The following is a 17,748-nucleotide window of genomic DNA, read 5'->3' as shown; positions in this document are numbered from 1 at the left end:
AAATAAATAAATCTTTAAAAAAATGCTTTTGGAGTCATATAAAATTCCATAACTTTCCTTGGGGTTTCAAAAGATCATTTTGCCATTTCATCAGGCATGTGCCTTAAAGTAAAAATGATTTTAGATCAATACATGACTATATGTATTGAAGATTATATTTTAGAGACTTCTGTAGGCAGACTGACTCAAGAAAGAGGAAAAATTGTACTAGCAAGGGAACAGAAGGGAAAATTAGTCCCCTAAAATTGAGATATCTTTATTAGTCTTCTTATTAATGAGCACATATGAAGAAATAAGAATTAATAAACATTATAGGAAAACCAACAGCACAGAGTAGGACCAAGATGAAAATATAAATACATGATTCTAGAAAAACATATTCAAACTATAGAAAAAGGACATAAGTACAAATTCAATCCATATCACTTCAGGTATTTGAAAGTGCAGCATGAAATAAAGATAGAAAAATACTGAAGGAGTAACTAGAGAAAAAGAATCTTGAGAAATTTACAAAGTGGTTATGAAAATAAAAAAATCCAGGCTATGACAAAATGTCAAGGTGCTGTTTAAGAAGGTAGAGTGAAATAAAAATATGACTGAAAATATGAAAGAAAAATGAAGAGCTATGGAGGATACCCAGCATCCATTTAATCAGAGTTTCAGAAAGAGAGAACAGCAAAAGCAGAGGGAAAGAAATAAAAAAATTCTCCAGACCAGAAGAGGGGCACATCCTGCCCCTCAGCAAGCCAGGTACTGAGTTGAATGAAAACAAAAAGACACAAGACATATCCTGGTAGAATTTCAGAACCCTGAAGATACAGAGAAGATCTGAAATGCTACCAGAGACCAAATAAGATTACAAGGGAAGGAAAAGGACTTAGTCACCATCAGATTTGGCAGTTATTCCCGATGTCAGAAGTCATGGAACAATGCCTTTGGATTTTAAGGAAAACCAGCTTTGAACCAGGATAGTATACTTAGCTAATCAAGCAAGTAAGCAAAATAAGGCTTTTCCAGATACACAAAGCTTCCATTTACCGCTACACACCCTTACTGACAAGGCTTACTTAAACAATGATTCAAACAGAAGGTAAAATGAATCCTCCAATATAATGATATTGATGCCAAGAAAATACAGACTTGGTTTAAGGATAAAATGTCACATCTTCCATTGTCACCTTTGCAACAGATCTGGAAGCCAGTGAGTGAGGCCAAGTTAGAACATGGTTAGGAGGTTCCAATAAAGCATCCTCATGGATTTCATTCAACAAGTCAGCATGGTTAAGAGGATGGCAGATCTTAAGGATGCTATTTATACATTCATTTTGTTTGGCAAACCAAAAGCAAAAACACTGGAATTGAAATCATCATGTAAATTTAAAGTTTGTATAAGAAAGTCATGGTCCAACTATGATGAACTAAAAATTAACATGATGTTGATGATTCTTTGCTGATGCTTCACCATTTTGTTAGCACGAGATAGATTTCATGCACAAAATAATAATTGCTTTTCTATAGATCCAAACCACTGCCTGCTTCTGTAGTTAGGGACATTGACATATTTTTTTTTTCATTGACACAATTTTAATGTTACAAAGCTTTCCATTGGTTTTCAGATCTAAAGAAGCAACTTACCAAAAAAAGAATGTGTGAAAGTTAGCAGATTTAAAGATTTTAAACCTTAAAAGATGGCAGAAAAAACAGCTAGAAGAAAAGTGAGGTACAGGGTGATATTGCCCTCATTTTACGTACTAGGGAGTCAGGGGGTATTATTTAAAGTCAGTATATTATTTAGAATTACAATGAAAATTAATTTAAAATTAATGAAAAATTGGAGGTGAGCTCAAAGCTAATGAAGAGACACGGTTGAAAGACATGCAAGTACGTTACTGGGAGGTACAGCAGTACCCAGTAAAAAATACACTTCCTCCCCCTTGGAGATGAACATGTTCAATGCTTTATCCTTTCCTACCTTGACATTTTTTTTGTCTTTCATTACTGTATTCACCTTGTAGAATTCTTGTCTTGGTGCATATATTCTGGCAGGTCTATGCTTTGTTAGTAGTGGGAAAGCGGTAGGTATTATTGTACCCATTTTACAGAGTTGAAGGTGAGAAAGACAAACACCTTCCCCTAAGATTCCACTGCCCATCGGGGCAGTACCAGGACCCATTACAAGCTGCTCCCACCAGCCCAGGCTCTTGGACAAGTGACACAGCCTTCACAAATGCCTGAGCACGGTGCAGCATTTGCTACTCTCCATGGGCTCCAAAATAGCTGGTCTGTGTTTGACATGCTGTCAGTGTTCATCGAATTCAGTTTTCATGGCTCTGGGGGAACACCACATTCAGTCTAAACAGCTCATCATGTCAGAGCTCAGGTTCCCAAATACAGGCTGGGGGGGCATGGTCCACCACCACCCCCTACTGGAGAATCCGTTTCTTGCAGGACACTCCATGCCTTCTCACTAGAGTGAGTTTGACTCCTTTGTAGAGTCAATGTGCTCACGAATCTTCATCCCTGGAGAAGACTGATTTCTCTTTGTGGAACTAATATGCAGAGTACACACTCACACCACAGGATGTCAGGGAAAAGAAGGCACCTGACGCAATGATCTTTATGGGATAGAGCCTCCTCTAACTGGTGGGCTTAGTTGGGTCAGCAATGATCTGCTTTTCAGTTACATGGCTACTGTATCTAAGAGAGGCCCTAACCCCAGATTCAGACTGCCAATGGCATTTCTGTGGTTTGTCCTCTCTCATTGTTCAGTGGCTCCCTTCTTCTTCCCTCCACTCTCTTTCTCTTCCTCTTGTCTCTGTCTGTCTTGCTCTCTCTTTCTCTCAACCAGCTACTAAACTAGAATTTAGGATGCACATATCATCAGATTTCCAGTGCCCAGTTTCAAGCTTCCCGAACTCTGGTAACAGCTAATTTAGTCTTTTTAATAAATGACCACAGCAAAGCCTGCCTTTGGTCATTCTGGGGCAAGGAGAGGGGAGATCAAATGAGCAGGACAAACCAGTCTCCCTTCTCATGTGGGGCCCAACATCCTTTTTTTCTGGCATGCCTGGAAAAGTGGAAGGGCATTTTGTTATAGGCCATTTCTACAAAGAGAATCCATAGCTTGTTTAAGAATAAAGACTGAGTGGAGCATGGACTTGCATGGGAGTCTAGGCCCAGCAAGAATGAGCGAATTCTGATTCTCAAAGACAAACCCATGACTATTTCTGAAGCTGAGGTGCTGAGACTGTTTTATAATTCCCCCCATGTACATCAATCTAAGGACTTTCAAAGATTTGAGGAGTTGTGCCAGACATTTCCAAGCTTCTGTAGTACCTTAACAATATGATCAAGTAGTAAGAAATGAAAGTTGGAGTTGTTTATCATTAACATCAAGCCTAGTTCATACACCAAACACGTGCAGAATCTGTGTAAAGGAAGGGCTGAGAAGTGTTTGGGCCATGCTGTGACCTCGAAGCATAAATGCACTCATGCCATCATAGATCAAGGGATATTTGTGTTCATGTTCAAGACTTCTAAACAAGAGCGCAAGAATTTGAATTGCTAAGAAAAAGCAGCAGACAGAATTCTGACTTGACTAGAACCAGCCAGTGTTTTTAAACAGTTTACTAAAACTGTAATTTCTTAACAGGCTTAAAATTAGGATATGAATTCCACATCAGCCGATACCCAAAGTCAAATGCAGGCATTCAGGGGAATCTTGCAAGTTCCATGAGGAATACTGGCCAGCAATGGGGAGGAGGATGGGGATTAGGAAGATAAAGCAAAGATCTTAAATAGTGGAAACTGGAGAGAATGTTCTGAAAAAACATTGTGTGTGGTTGAACTTGATCAGTAAGGACAAAGGGAAAGGGAACTGGAGATGGTTGGGAGATAAGCAAAAGCAGGGAAACTAATGGAAAATGCGAGAAGTCATTCATTCAACAAAATGTACTCAGTCCCTTGATGCGAAAGGCAGGCACCAGATTGGCCCCGAAACAAAAGCAATCTCTCTTAAATGCACTGCCGTGCTAAAGCAGAAAAGGGCAAGAAAATGTAGCCAAGGTGACTTCTGAGAAAAATTCCTTGGGTTATTTTAATTAACTCAGATATTCTCAAATCACAACAAAAAGTTTGCAATTATATGAAATTGCTTGTTTTATGAAATGACAGTGTAAATACTGCTCTACGTGCAAGGTCAGGGCTGTAAACTGCGGGATATGGGTGCGAGTTAAATTATTTGTTAATCATCTCATTGGGTTATTTCCCAAAACAAACAGCCAACAGGTTAGATTACTCTGACCTCTAATGTGAGACCATCATAATTCTAACGATGAGGAGTGAATCCACTCAAAAATCACTGCTAAGTTAAACTCTAATCTTTGCAATTGAATCTCCAGTACAAGATTGCACTTTTTCTTTACGTCATCTCAGAATCTACCAATCAATCAGAATTTGTAGAGTATCTACAAAGTATAAAAAAAGAATGTGGTAATTAGATAAGGAGACAGGAAAATTAACTGCATATAAATAAATACCGCAAAGGATTAAGAAGCCTATGGGAACTGACTTAATTTAAGCAATGACATTCTTTCAAAGACAAAAATTTATACTTATTTTAACAAGGTTCCTTCTAACACCCAAGTTATATAAATATTATTGTAGTAGCAGCGATCAATTGATGACCAATGGGATAGCCTGATCAATAAAATAATTTTTTTTTCACTAGGAGTTACTGTCTCAAATGTACACTGGCAACAACAACCCAGAGTGAACTATGGGAACTGAGTATATGCCAACATGCTGGCCCTCACTGTGCCCCCCAGAATGTCTACCAAGGATAGCTGTGAACTGCTTGATGCCATTAGCGTAAGCCTGAGGCTAGTGACATCCAGGACAACTGCTGAGTGATGATGGGCAAAGGTAAGGCTAGAACAGAGAAGCTTTGGGGGAAATACTTTCCTGAAAGCAGAGAACATCCTCTGTTATTTGACTTGTGATGTCCCCCAAGGGGTTTCATTACCCTTATTCCCACTCATTATAAAGAGAAGGCCTTGCTGATTCATTGTTTCAGAGCTCTGTTCAACTTCAAAAAAAAAAAAAAAGTAAAAACCCTGCCCAGTCCTGTGAAAAACCAAAACAACCTCTCCCTAGACTTTCCAGGAAGCCTGGGAAACATCTGTGCAATACTCGGGAATCACAACATGACAAATTAGAGCCCGGTCTGGTCCATAGAGATACAATGTGAGCCACATGTCACTGAGGAGTTCCTGGTAAGTACATTAAAAAGTAAATGGAAACAGGTGGGATTAATTATAACAACTGTTTTATTTAACCCAAAATATCAAAAATCCTGTGCTTGCAGCAAGGCTGGAAGGCCACATGTGGCCGTGACAACCATGTGCACAGTTGTGTTAGAGGCCATTATGTCCCCAAGTTCTCCAGTTAGACTTTGGTTCAGTTTTTAATGGCAAACTTCCTAAGCTTCCTCACTGCTGTGGGCTTCCTGAACACTAGTCTTAGAAACTAATTATCAAAGAGTTTTGAACGTTCTGCTGAGTTATTTCACTAGCTGCTGTGCATCAGCCTGGGCTGGCGGCAGGGCTTTGATTTGCTCACATGTGGTGACGCAGACAGAACACGCACTGCTCAACAGCTAGGTGATGGGAAACTTTCTGAAACTTTCCTGGCCAGAAGGAAAGGGCATTCGAAAAGGAAGACACCTCGGGAAGGATGGCAGGCAAAATGCAGGCTGAGTTGCCCCTGGATAGTGAGATCCAGCTAACCCACACATTCTGAAACATAACACCCTCACCAGGCACCTCACCAGGCTGCAATGCGGCCTGAAGTCACCTGAACCCCTCCTTCCCTAGGGCAACAGCCAGTGTTTCCTTAAGAGCTCCCTCCCTCCTGTCAGGGCCTCCTGCCAGGCTCTCCTGCCACACAGGTCTCCCTGCCAAGCACAAGGGAAAGGTGAGGGTGCCTCCTCTCCTGGAACCCCAAAAGTACAGGGGGCTGATCATTGGCATCAGTAACAAAACCCAAGAAAATAAATAAGTCCCTCCTTGGTGGTGCAGCGGGCTGGAGCAGAGCACTGTGAAGCTGGCCATGGCAGCTTCAGTGCCAGTTCGAACTCTGGCCCTGGAAGTGACCCACATGGTGCAGCAGACCTCTCTGTCTTACCCACTGCTCCCCTCAGCAGTGTTCTTCATAGATCTGTCTGTTCTGCTCCCCACTCTGTCTCTGGTGAATTTTCCTACAGTCTCTGTACTTCTGGCCCACACCCCAGCTCTGTATACATGAATAAAAATTAAAAAAATATATTTAACATAGTCATAAAGCATTTTAAAAAATAAATACATAAAATAATTTTAAAACAAATAAATAAAAATTGTACATGTGGTAAAAGCAAAAGTCAAAAAAGGGGATGGCAGAAAAAGTGGGGTGAATGCTGAGAGATAATGTGAGAGAAGCAACTGAATTAATTTTCAAAAGAGGTACTTAGGCTACCCTCCATTTGGGAAAGAGAGGACACACACACACACACAAGTGTCTACTCCATCTTTTAAGACAACCCTCTCTTCCCATTTGCCTACTTCCCCCCCAACTCCCGTGAGTGAGCACTGAGGTGGAACACGGTTGGTTGTTAAGAATCTGACGAAGGACAAGCTGAGTTTGGAATACATTCAGTTTGAGTTTTGTGGACTAAATTTAAGGGGTTCATGATCACGGTCATGTAGATTTCAGCTTTTGCTGCCAAGGGTAAGAATGATTCTGGGACACACCTTGTGTTAAAGAACACCAACTCCTCCAGAGTCCTGACACGAGGATGTGAGACCGGATGCAGGTGGCAAGAATTCACAGCACCATGGGAGGAGAGCACTAGAAGGCAGACAGCTTTGAACTGTACAGAAGAGAAAGCTGGTCTACGGAAAAGTCTTCCAGCCACCAGCACATTAAATCAGAAACAGAAAATTCAGTCCTCATCAACCTCTAAACAGAAGTTCTCTCCTATCATTTACAGTAACTTCATTTACATCAACTTAGACTCAAAAGGAAAGCACCTCCCAGAAATGTCTTGAGAGGACTACTGATAAATAACATCAGCAACCCTCACAAGCATTTTACATTCTAGAACATTTTTCCCAGAGTACTCACTGAAGTGGCCTGCAAGGCCGTTTACCTTGGGATCGAGTGCCTTCTCTTCCTGTTTATTAATCACAAGGTTGGAGCTGGTTTTTTAATTAGCTTCATCTAGATAATGAAAACATGCATTTGGTATTTCAGGCTTTGTATCTGGTTTCACAGATGCGAAAACTAAAGTTCATTGAGGTTAACTGATTTGCTGCGGATCAAACAGTTATTCATAGTGACCCCAGAAAGCAGGTCTTCAGACACAGAGTCCAGCTCTTTCTGCAGCAGCTCTGCTGGGTCTCCAGCCAATGACAGCCGAGCAAAGGCCCAGAGAAAAGCCGGCAATTCTGGCATCCTACATTAAAAGCGACACTTGAAAAAGATTTGGGACGTCTGGAGTTTGGATATCCTTGTGACTAATGTTACCTAAAGGTTCGCAACTCGGAGCTGGCTGTGTCCAACCACAGAGTGAGTTTTTCTGATCTGCAACCTCAGACAGCTGTGCCCAGAGGAGAGGAAAATGTTCCATCCACTTATCTTGGGGTCACACACACACAGAGGGTGAGGTTTGCTTTGCTTTGGTGTGCCCTACATACAAGCCAGTAGATGACGTTACGTAAACTTACTGACAGGATGAGAAAGCTCAGGGCAAGACTCAAGAAGACAATAATCCGTTGGTAGTACTGAGAAGGAAACATTGAGTCCATACTACGTTCTTCTCACATAGAGGATTGTTACAAAAGCCAACGATTTAGGATTTCTTTTTCCTCTCTCAGCTCCATTTCCTTGTTATTGCCACAAAGGTAGAAACGATTGGATGATTTGTGAATATTCTTTTTAAAAGAAGGGAAGGAAAAGAACGTACAGAAAAACAAAACCCAAAACTGCACCCACTGCCTCCCGCTCTAAAATGTCAATGGAAGTTATTTATTGAATATAATACTATTCTAAATAAAGTTACTAGCTCTCCTGTCAGCACAGACTTTCTTATTTGACACAGGGGGGAAAGGCAGAGATTTCCCAGAAAGGCTGCGGGCCGAGGGAATTGAAAGAGAGAGCCAAGAATGAAAATTCCAGGCGACGTAGTTGCTCTACTCAGGGAACTGTGCCCTTTCCTCCATTAGCCAGCCAAACACCACTAATTTTTACAAACACACCTCAAGTTAGTGGCCACCCCTCTTCCTTCAATTCTTTCCAAGTAAAATCAGTTGCTAGAAAAGGACAAGCTTGGGAGTTTGGGAAGCGTCTGCTCTTTTTTTCCTAGTAAGAACATATTAAGTAAAACAAAACAAATTACATTCTTTAAAAGACACGTATTTCCTAATAGTGACTCCTCCCTGATAAGCGAGCCAGGCTGACTTGCTGTACACTTGTCCTCGCTCAGCACAGTGCGTAAAACCCCTGGCTCTCAGGCAAATCGCCACATAGACAACGACGATGAGGTGCAGAGGAGACAGACAGGCTGCGGGAGGACGCCAAGGATGTCTCCTGGCCTTGGCCCTCACGATGACTTTCCCTTTAGAAAGGAACATGCAGTAACGTATTTCATACTCAGAGCTTAAAAGGGAAGTGTTTCTCTCTGAAAGAAATCATGTCTTCCATCAATACTCTTTCTTTGTCAAACTAATATTATACTTATGAACTCTTTCATCTGCAGTCCAAGAGAAAGGACAACATGGAAAGAAACATAACAAAATGCACAGGTTCTGCACTGCCCTTGAAATCAGTCCTAAGAGTTAAGTGCACAGGCCAGCGTGATCGGGCTCCACTCTGCCATCAGAGTCAGGCCCCAGAGGTTCTGTCTGGCTCCACTTCTCTCTCCCTCTCCCAACCAAAATAACCAAGGTTTTCCACAGATGGATATTGCAAGGATGCAGCAGAAATTCTCTCCGGTGCTACTAGGATTGTATTTTCTGCTCACCCCAGAAGTCACTGATTTCTGTCTGACTCTCCTGGAGCACTGAGGTCAGGAGTAACCAGACCACATGGAGAAGCCCAGACCCATTGTCATCTGCCTTGTCCTTCCATACAAAGAAACTTGGATTCCTCCATCTTTTGTGGTCAGTGTTAGTTAAAATTGCTTCTCCAGCTCCAATGCCATTTCTAAAAGCTGCAATAATTAAGTAAGGTGGGTAGGTACAAACAAGTTCCAATGGGATTTCAAAGACAGCAATGTAAAATTAGTAGAGAACAAAAGGGAAAAAAGCTTGCCCCATGCCAAACAGGAAACGGAAATCATGTCAAAGTAACTATGTTCTTCTCGGCTTCATATGTGGGGACCATGACCTTTTGAACTTTTAAGGCGTGTCTTCTGGTCAACGGGACTTCATCTTGCAGATATGTGCTGAATGTTAAGATCACAGGAACTCAAAGTTAGAATCTTCCAGATTACCAATGATTGCAAATCCTTGGGAAAATTAAGCACTTCAGAACTCCAAGAAAAGTGGACCTCTGCCTGAGAGTCTTCAACACTGAGTTTATTATGCCTCAGGGACTGACATCCACTAGATGCTCATTATCTATAAAATGTCCTCTGTGGCTGCACACACTGCCTGGAATTGCTCAACAGGAACAGTGGGAAAGAGCAGAGATGGTAAGCTCCATTAACCGAAGCCAACAACCGACATAGAACTGTCATTGAAGTTACAGTGCTTATGAAGCCAAGTATGCACTGGTGCAAAATTTCTGCTCAGACTGCTGTTGCTGACCCATTAGCAGATGCCAAAGCACCACAGTATCTCATTCATCTGTTCTCCCAACGTCTCCTGAGCCCCTGGGGCAGGGGATACTACAGCCAATGAGAGAGCCCACCAGTGTGAATGACTCACCAGTACGGTGACGCTTGCCACCCATGTGTGTTCGGAGCAAGTGAACTGCTCCGAGCTGATGTCTCTGTCTATTGATCTGAAGAGCTTCTGAAGACTCTTACAGCTGGAAGAGCTGTTTGAGGTTCTAAGGAATGTACAAAAACAACCAAATTGAAACCACAGAGCACAGAACTAGACCAACCCAGTAGGATTCCTCAACCTCAGGATCTTTGACCTTGGGGCCAATTATTAATTGTGTTGGGAATGTGTGCGCTGTAGAATGCTGAGCTATGTCGCTGGCCTCTGCCTGCTAGATGCCAGGGGCATCCACCCCTCACTGAGACAACCAAAAATGTCTTCAGATCTTACCAAATGTCCACTGGGGAAGAAATTGCCTCCCATTGAGTAATAACCCATGGGTTGGGGGGGGAGGGAAACACTGAAATAGATAACTACTAGGATTATATGATATGGAAAGGGACCATTAGTATTCACACAGTGTTCTTCTGAGTAAAACTTCCAAAGCATCAATAAATGACCCCCAAAGAGGTAAAAGATTTAGTGTCCCTTACATGTACTTTTTGGCTTCTATTTTATGATAGAAAGTCCAATATGGAAATACCTTTAATACCCTCTACTTACATTCTAAAAAATAAAAATCACATGTTGTTCCATTTCATAAGGAAGTTTTCCTGCACTAAAAGCCATTGGTAATGAGGACAAAGAATGGTGCCTTTGCTCCTGATTCAGGCGGATGATTAATTACCTCTGTCTGTGGAGCAGCACTCCAGCAGCTGTGTCTGCCAAGTGTCCCAGGGACCCATAATTAACCCAGAAGTTCTTCCAGGGGGAATCGGACTGGAAACCAGAGGAATATAATTAAGTCCCTTACAGTTTTAAAGGGTCTCAAGTCCTAGACCCTTCACTAAATTCATTCTTTGCCTGTAGTTCTCCCATTTTGGTCCAAGGTCTTCCAAATCATCTAGCTTTTGTCACTTGAAACTGATGACAAGCAAGTTTAAAGAATAAGAGACACAAGGTACAGGTGAATGTGTATGGGCTGCTTCATCTGTATAAAGTATGAGCTACCTGTGCACACGCACGGGAAAAGTTTCTGGAGGGAAACAAAGAAGATGTTAATATTAGCTACTTCTGAGGAGCACAAGCTCATTTCACTGAACAGCCTTTTGTGCTATTTGAACTTTTGTTCACATGGGTGTTTTTACATAATAATGACCAGTCATCACAGGGCAAACTTGGCAAGAATAGCCTGAGATGTAATAGAAAGTAGAGAAGATAACTTATAGCCAAAGGATTCCACACCCTCCCCCATGGATTCCCTATAGATGAACAAACATTTTAATTATGATCATTATATATACATAGACATATTCAAGAGATATTCTCTAGGTCAGGAATGACAGCCCAAAGATTAAATCTGGTTTGTCACTTCTTCTTCCTCTTTCTCCTCTTCTTCCGTTCTTTTTGTTACGCACCTTGAGGTGACCTTGGTATACTCTACTCTGTGTGTTAGAGGAACAGGTTCACAACCCTACAAACATTAACACAACAAAGTCCCAACAATCCCCCACCCTAGACCACCACACTACTTGCCCCTTTGCCTCAAACCCTGCACACACTCCTGCTCTGGTAGTCTCATAGCTGCAGTTAGAGTTCCAAGGTTTGTTTTGGCTTATTTTTGCCTTCCCTTTGCTTTGTTTCTTTACATTCCACGTATGAGTGAAATCATCTGGCATTTGTCTTTCTTCTGACACACAATCAGAAGGTTAGCACAATCCTCTACTGTTCCATTCTGGTTGTTGTAAATGACAAGAGTTCATTTTTTTTTTAATAGCTGATTAGTAGTCCATTGTGCATACATAACACATCTTTATCCACTCACCTGTCACAGGGCAGTAGGTGGCTTCCACAGCTTGGCTATTGTAAATGGTGTGGCAATGAACAGAAGAGTGCATATGTCCCTGAGAATTCATGTTTTTTATATTTTATGTAATCTCCCTGTTTTAAATGACATCTCTATTTCAGCTATAGTTTCACTGAATCTGAAAATTCAATATCCAGGCTTTCTCCAAAGTGAAACGTTTTTTATTTTTGACTACTTACTCTGCTCAATACAAAACTGGGCGATTAATACAAGTGATCTTAGTTGAGCCCTCAATAACTCTAAGTAGAATTTCTATTCTCATATGACCTTGCCCAAGGTCACTTGGTTAAGAACAGTAACGATTCTGGAGCCTGATGCAAAATCCTGTTCTTCCACCTCACCTCCCAGGCTAGAATGCCAGGGCAAATTAGTCTATGAGAACAGTGACATGATATAGTCCAAATATATGTATTGGAATACTTGGATGAGACTGGTAATAGTTTCAGGCACACAATAAAATTCTAAATATTGCTGATATAATGACTTCAGTCTTTATGTCAAAGTGTGTATTGCTACAGGGCAGACCACAGGAAAACAGACAGATACCACTCTCGTCCCCTCTGTCCTGTCCAAGCAGCTCTGTGCTGGCTGCTCTGGCTGAAGACAGGGACTCCCTACAAAGTTTTCAGGGGGACTCTTGGAACATTCTCACCTTGAAATTGTTAAACATTTTCAGAATCTCCATTCTTTTACCAACCCTACCTGCCTTTATTCCCAACTCTTCAGAATAATTGTCAATCATTCTTCCTAAGTCATGAAGAAGTATCTATGACAAGTCTACACACAAAGTTCAATCTACTTTTCATGAGAAGTCTTTTCAAAAGGCTTTTAGGAGAATTAAGCCCACTCTGGTCAACAAGAAAGTGCAGTGAGATTTCTTTAGGAATGAACATCCCCCATCATACCATTTACTCATCCAGAGCCTTCTTTGTGCTGCCTTTTTTTTTTTTTTTTTATTCTTACAGAACTGGGGTACAAGCCAGAGATGCGGAGGGTGAGAGAATTCACCAGAGACAGAGTGGGGAGCAGAACAGGCAGATGTACTGAAACATACACTGCTGAGGGGAGCAGCGGGCGGGTCAGAAGAGGTCTGCCACGCCATGTGGTCTCCTGCGGGGCAGGCGGGAATCGAACTCATGCGGAAGTGGCTTTAGCTTCTCAGTGCTGTGCTTTAACCCACTGCGCCACTAGGGAGGGCCTGTGCTGCCTTTTTTTAATAGATCCTTATCTTACAGAGAGGTAGTGGTCCAGGCCAAGACATGTTCACATCAGTAACAAACAGCACATAAACTTCAATCATAAAGAAAGAAAATTAGACAACCCAAACTACTTTCTGTACAACAGGAACATGGTTCTTCACCTTCACTGTCAGACACCTGCCTGCCACTTAACTGCAGTCTTCACACCCCCCAACTGTGCAAATAAATAAACTCACTGTCTAAATGGAAGCTTTATTCACAACAGAGCCTTAAAATCAAACACTGACATCTGAGGAACCCAACTCCTACTTTGCTCCACAAGGGCCAGCTGATAAATCTGACCCACACCAAGATGGCTGCTCTGAGAATTAATTGGAAATGGGGTCTAGTTCTGATAAGGAGGATTGTCACACAGCTTATTAATAGATGAAGTAGCTTTCTGAGTCTGGCTGGGTGGCAGTGGGGATTAACTGTGTTTTTCCCAAGCACACTGCCAGCTCCTCTCTTTTGGGACAGCTGCCTTCATTAGCATTAAGTCCCTCACAGGTGAGCTTCACCTCTAGAGAGGGAAGGCAGCACGCCAGAAACCTCCCGGCTCTCAGGAGTATGTGTGTGTATTGGGCTCCTGGACTCAGCCTCACTGGGCTCGACTTGGAGACCCCTCACTGTGCAGAAACCTGTGCCGTGGGACATCCTCAGCGAGTGGGCCAGCAGGCTCTGAGAAGAATTAAATGACCTGAAGATCATGTTTAAGCCTTATAACCAGATCTCAAAGGCCAGTGGCGTTTTTTTCTCCTGATAAAGCTGTAGAGATCTAAACTTCTAAACCAAGCTGTTAGCCTTAATGAAGAAATGAAAAAGTAGTTGTGTTCAGTTTCCATCTCGGGTTTCCACCAACAGGTACACTGCATGTGGTAAGGGACAAAAGGAGAAAGAAAATGTGCTTTTCTGGTACTTCTGCTGCCCAACTCATTTTGCTTATAGGAATCCCACTGGTACCCAAAGCGGCCTCTCTCAGGAGATGCTGTCTTCACCTGGGTGGGTGCAGAGCACAGGGGCCAGTGACCTGTCATGGCACACTAGGAGAGTCCAGCCCCTGTGCCGGTCTGTCGCCCTTTTCTTGACTGACAAAGTTCCACCAATCTTGCAGACCTGCCGAGACAGAGCTATTCCCTTCCTCGCCTGTAACCCTAGCTGGAGGTGAGAGCCCTCGGCTGGAACACAGAGCACACTGTACTGTAATAACTGTTTACGCGCTGTCTCGCCAGCAGGCCGTAAGCCCCTGCCTGAGCTGTTGTGTCCCCAGCACCTGGCACAACGTGCAGCCAGAGGGGGACGACCTCAGGGCCTTCTTGAATAAAAAACACTTACCAAGTGTGATTTGCCTATTCAGTTCTTTCTGAGTGTCTGACCAGACTTTGGTGAGGGAGAGAGAGTAACAGGTGCATAGGACAGGCATACCCAGAGGAGGTAGGCTCAGGAGAGGAGAACAGAGGAAAAGGGCAACTCTGGGCACCAGGAGGAAAGAGGCCAACCCCATTAAAATACTCGCTACCTGCAGGACAAAGTGTAAAGTGGCCCCAAGCTAGGGTCTTGGGAAATGGAAAATAGGACCAGAACATTTGAATAACTTTAAAGGGAATAAATAAAAGTGCAGGCCACTCCCCTGAAGGCAAGTTTGGATAGGGTCACATGAGCCAGGCCAGCAAGAAAGACCTATAGGTAAAGGTGAGCAAGCACCCGCCCTTTTCAAAACTTTGGAAAACATCAATATTCTGGGATGACTCTTGCCCTTCTCCTCCTTACCATTGGCCAAGAGGGCAGCATTTCTGCTTTCCAGTCTGCAGGGCAGCCTGCTTGGTGTGCAGAGGCAAATCTGCATTTCTGTGGAAAACTCTTCTTCGTCAACACTCTGAACACACCTCTGGCTTCAACCCTGTTCTTTGTCTTTGAGTTTTTCTGCAGCTCTCTGTACACCCCTCTCCATTCTTGTTGAGGGACAATGACCTTCCCTCCCTTTCTGTGGGATTTTGCCTCCTGAGTTTCAATCTTCCTGATTTAGAAAAGCACCTGGTTTGTGTTTCTCTTTTGAGTTGCTTGTGACATCTGCATGTTTCCTTTGTTGATTAATGAATCAACACATGTTGATTTTGACACATGTTCATGTTATTACCTATAGGAGAATCACGACTTTGCCTTTTTCTAAATTTCCAACAATTTTTCCTACCTATACCCTAAAATTTTGGTCATTTCTGGAAGACAGGCTCCCTCTTTTTACATCTGGAAGCCTATTAAAATATTAAATCGCACGTTCCTGATGACAGAACAAAGAGTCTCTGGCGAGACTGAGAACCTCCAGCTCCTCCACTTTCACCCGGAAAAGCGCCCGGAAAAGCGCCCCCTCTACCGGCGGGGTGAAAAAGCCTCATCGGTACAGGCCAGGCACCATGGCGCTGCAGATCAGTCACTACCTGAAGTCGACCGAGTTCCTGATCCGGAAGCTGCCATTCCAGAGGCTGGTGCACGACCTCGCCCAGGACTTCAAGACCGACCTGAGTGCTGCCATCGGGGCGCTCCAGGAGGCGAGTGAGGCTTACCTGGTGGGCCTGTTCCAGGACACCAACCTCTGCGCCATCCACGCCAAGAGAGTCACCATCATGCCCAAAGACATCCAACTGGCTCGCCGGTTACGAGGCGAGAGAGCTTAAGCGGTTTTTATGGTGCGTTGTAGTAAATTCTGTACAATACTTTGGTTTCATTTGTGAGTTTTTTTTGTAAGAAATTGTTTATAATATGTTGCATTTGTACTTACGTCATTCCATCTTTCACTCAGGATGAATGTGAAAAGTGACTGTCCACAGACCTCAGTGGTGTGAGCACTTGCTCAGGAGCGACAAGTTGCTAATATGCAGAAGGGATGGGATGGGTGATACTTTTTGCTTCTCACGATGCATGTTTCTGTATGTTAATGACTTGTTAGGTAGCTATTAAGGTACTAGAATTGAGAAATGTGTACAGGGTCCTTTTGCAATAAAACTGGTTATGACTTGGAGAAAAAAAAATGATGGCCTTGAATAATATGGTTCATTTCTTGGTGCCTTACTTTCTTCACGTGTCAAAGAGTCAGTGTGATGACCCAAGGAGGACAAGCAAGACCATAAAAAACATCTCAAACAAGACCTATCACCACCATCACTGGGGTCTTTATGGAAAGAAGAAATTTTCAAAACTGGAGGAATTCTCTCTAAAGCTGCCCTTGGCACAGGGCAGCAGGCCTGACTTTCTCTCACCCCCTCTCTCCTCCTTGCATTGTTGTTGGAAGCTGCTGTGTTTGGTCTGAACTCTTCGAAGCCTCCCACGTGAGTACTCCTGCTCTACGAACAGAACCAGGCTGGGGGCTGCAACAAGTCCTGCCTCCTCCTGCGGCCACAACAGGCCCATTTCAGGGGACCGTTTAGGCCCAGGCTTCCCAGACTGTCCAGCCCTAGAAGATTCTCAGAGAGGGCGATGAGGCCTGGGGGCATCCAGGATGATCCAGGGTTGATCCAGAGGGACATCACCTCTCCAAGGGGCAGGCAGGTAGGCCTCAGGTGCTGCCGTGTGACTCAGCTACCAGCTACTCACGCTCACCCTGCTTCTGTCAGTCAGCGAGCTTGTGTCTTGTCTCACTGCTAAGGGACACATGTTAAGTTATAAAGCTATGCTCCACATTGTCATATATTTAGCTACACCACGAGTAAAACTGTTTCTGTTTTCTCTCCCTCCACTCCCCCAGTCACACAAAATAGCTCCATGCTATTTTTAAAAAAGAAGAAAAGAACAAAGTTTCCTCAACAAGCATCAGGTCTCCACACCAAAAGTAGCATTTGGAAATGTATTTTTAAAATCTCCAGTATTAAAATTGAAGAGTTTAAAAAGCACAAAACCGATGAGCAAATAAATCCCACCACTGGGAATGAAAACTATGGTCACACCCACCCAGAGGAGACCAAAGATAGTTGTGTAGGACGCTTCCCACAGAGAGACATCGAAGCCAGAATCAGAACAGAAACAAGCCAAAATCCTAGAAACACCTAAATATCTACTAATGGGAACTAAAGAATTGTTTCTCAGACCATGTATCTGCATGAGCAATATGGCGCTGGCACGAATGAGGCTTCAGCTCTTCTGTCCCGGCCAGTGTACTACAGCCCCAAGGCAGAGCGTCAAGTCTAAAGCTCAGGAGGATAAGATGATGTGGAGACACGGGTCCCCTGTGAGAATGAAGTGCACTTCTTTGGAAGAATACAGAGACGCCCTGGATGTCGGGAAAGAAAGAAGTCTCCACAAGTCCCTTTCAGGTTAAAACAGATTCCTGACACATGAATGACTTTTCTTGTTTTCAAATGCTCACAAGCACTATATGGATTGTGTGGCTTGAGTTCATTTTCTTCATTGTGTGCAGCTATATTGAAAAACAAATTATTGATACGTTATTTTGACCTCCAAAGAATGTAGTGTGTGATTTTGGAAGGCAGCCATGCTCACCACTATACCACCAACGCTGACGAGTGTGTGATTTTGAGAAGTTTTAAGGAGCAGGATTAGAGATTTGTTGTTACAAAACAGCTGGTATGCATATGTGACAAAGTTACTTGCTGCAGTTTTCCTAAAAATGCTTCAT

The 17,748-nt window shown here is 43.1% G+C and overlaps 1 protein-coding gene and 1 pseudogene across 2 annotated transcripts in view; one reads left to right on the top strand and one right to left on the bottom strand.

Annotated features, from left to right (window-relative positions):
• ABLIM1 (actin binding LIM protein 1) overlaps positions 1–17,748 on the bottom strand; it is a 241,769-nt gene that overhangs the window by 187,067 nt on the left and 36,954 nt on the right. The window lies entirely within an intron of this gene.
• LOC101632638 lies at positions 4,801–16,135 on the top strand (annotated as a pseudogene). Its single transcript, XR_001145348.1, has 3 exons — positions 4,801–4,869; positions 7,567–7,602; positions 15,410–16,135. The product of XR_001145348.1 is annotated as a histone H3.3 pseudogene (transcript).

This window comes from Condylura cristata, unplaced genomic scaffold, assembly GCF_000260355.1.
Source record: "Condylura cristata isolate star-nosed mole 26May11 unplaced genomic scaffold, ConCri1.0 scaffold00011, whole genome shotgun sequence".
Lineage (NCBI taxonomy): Eukaryota > Metazoa > Chordata > Mammalia > Eulipotyphla > Talpidae > Condylura > Condylura cristata.
This window is presented reverse-complemented; position numbering and strand designations above follow the sequence as displayed.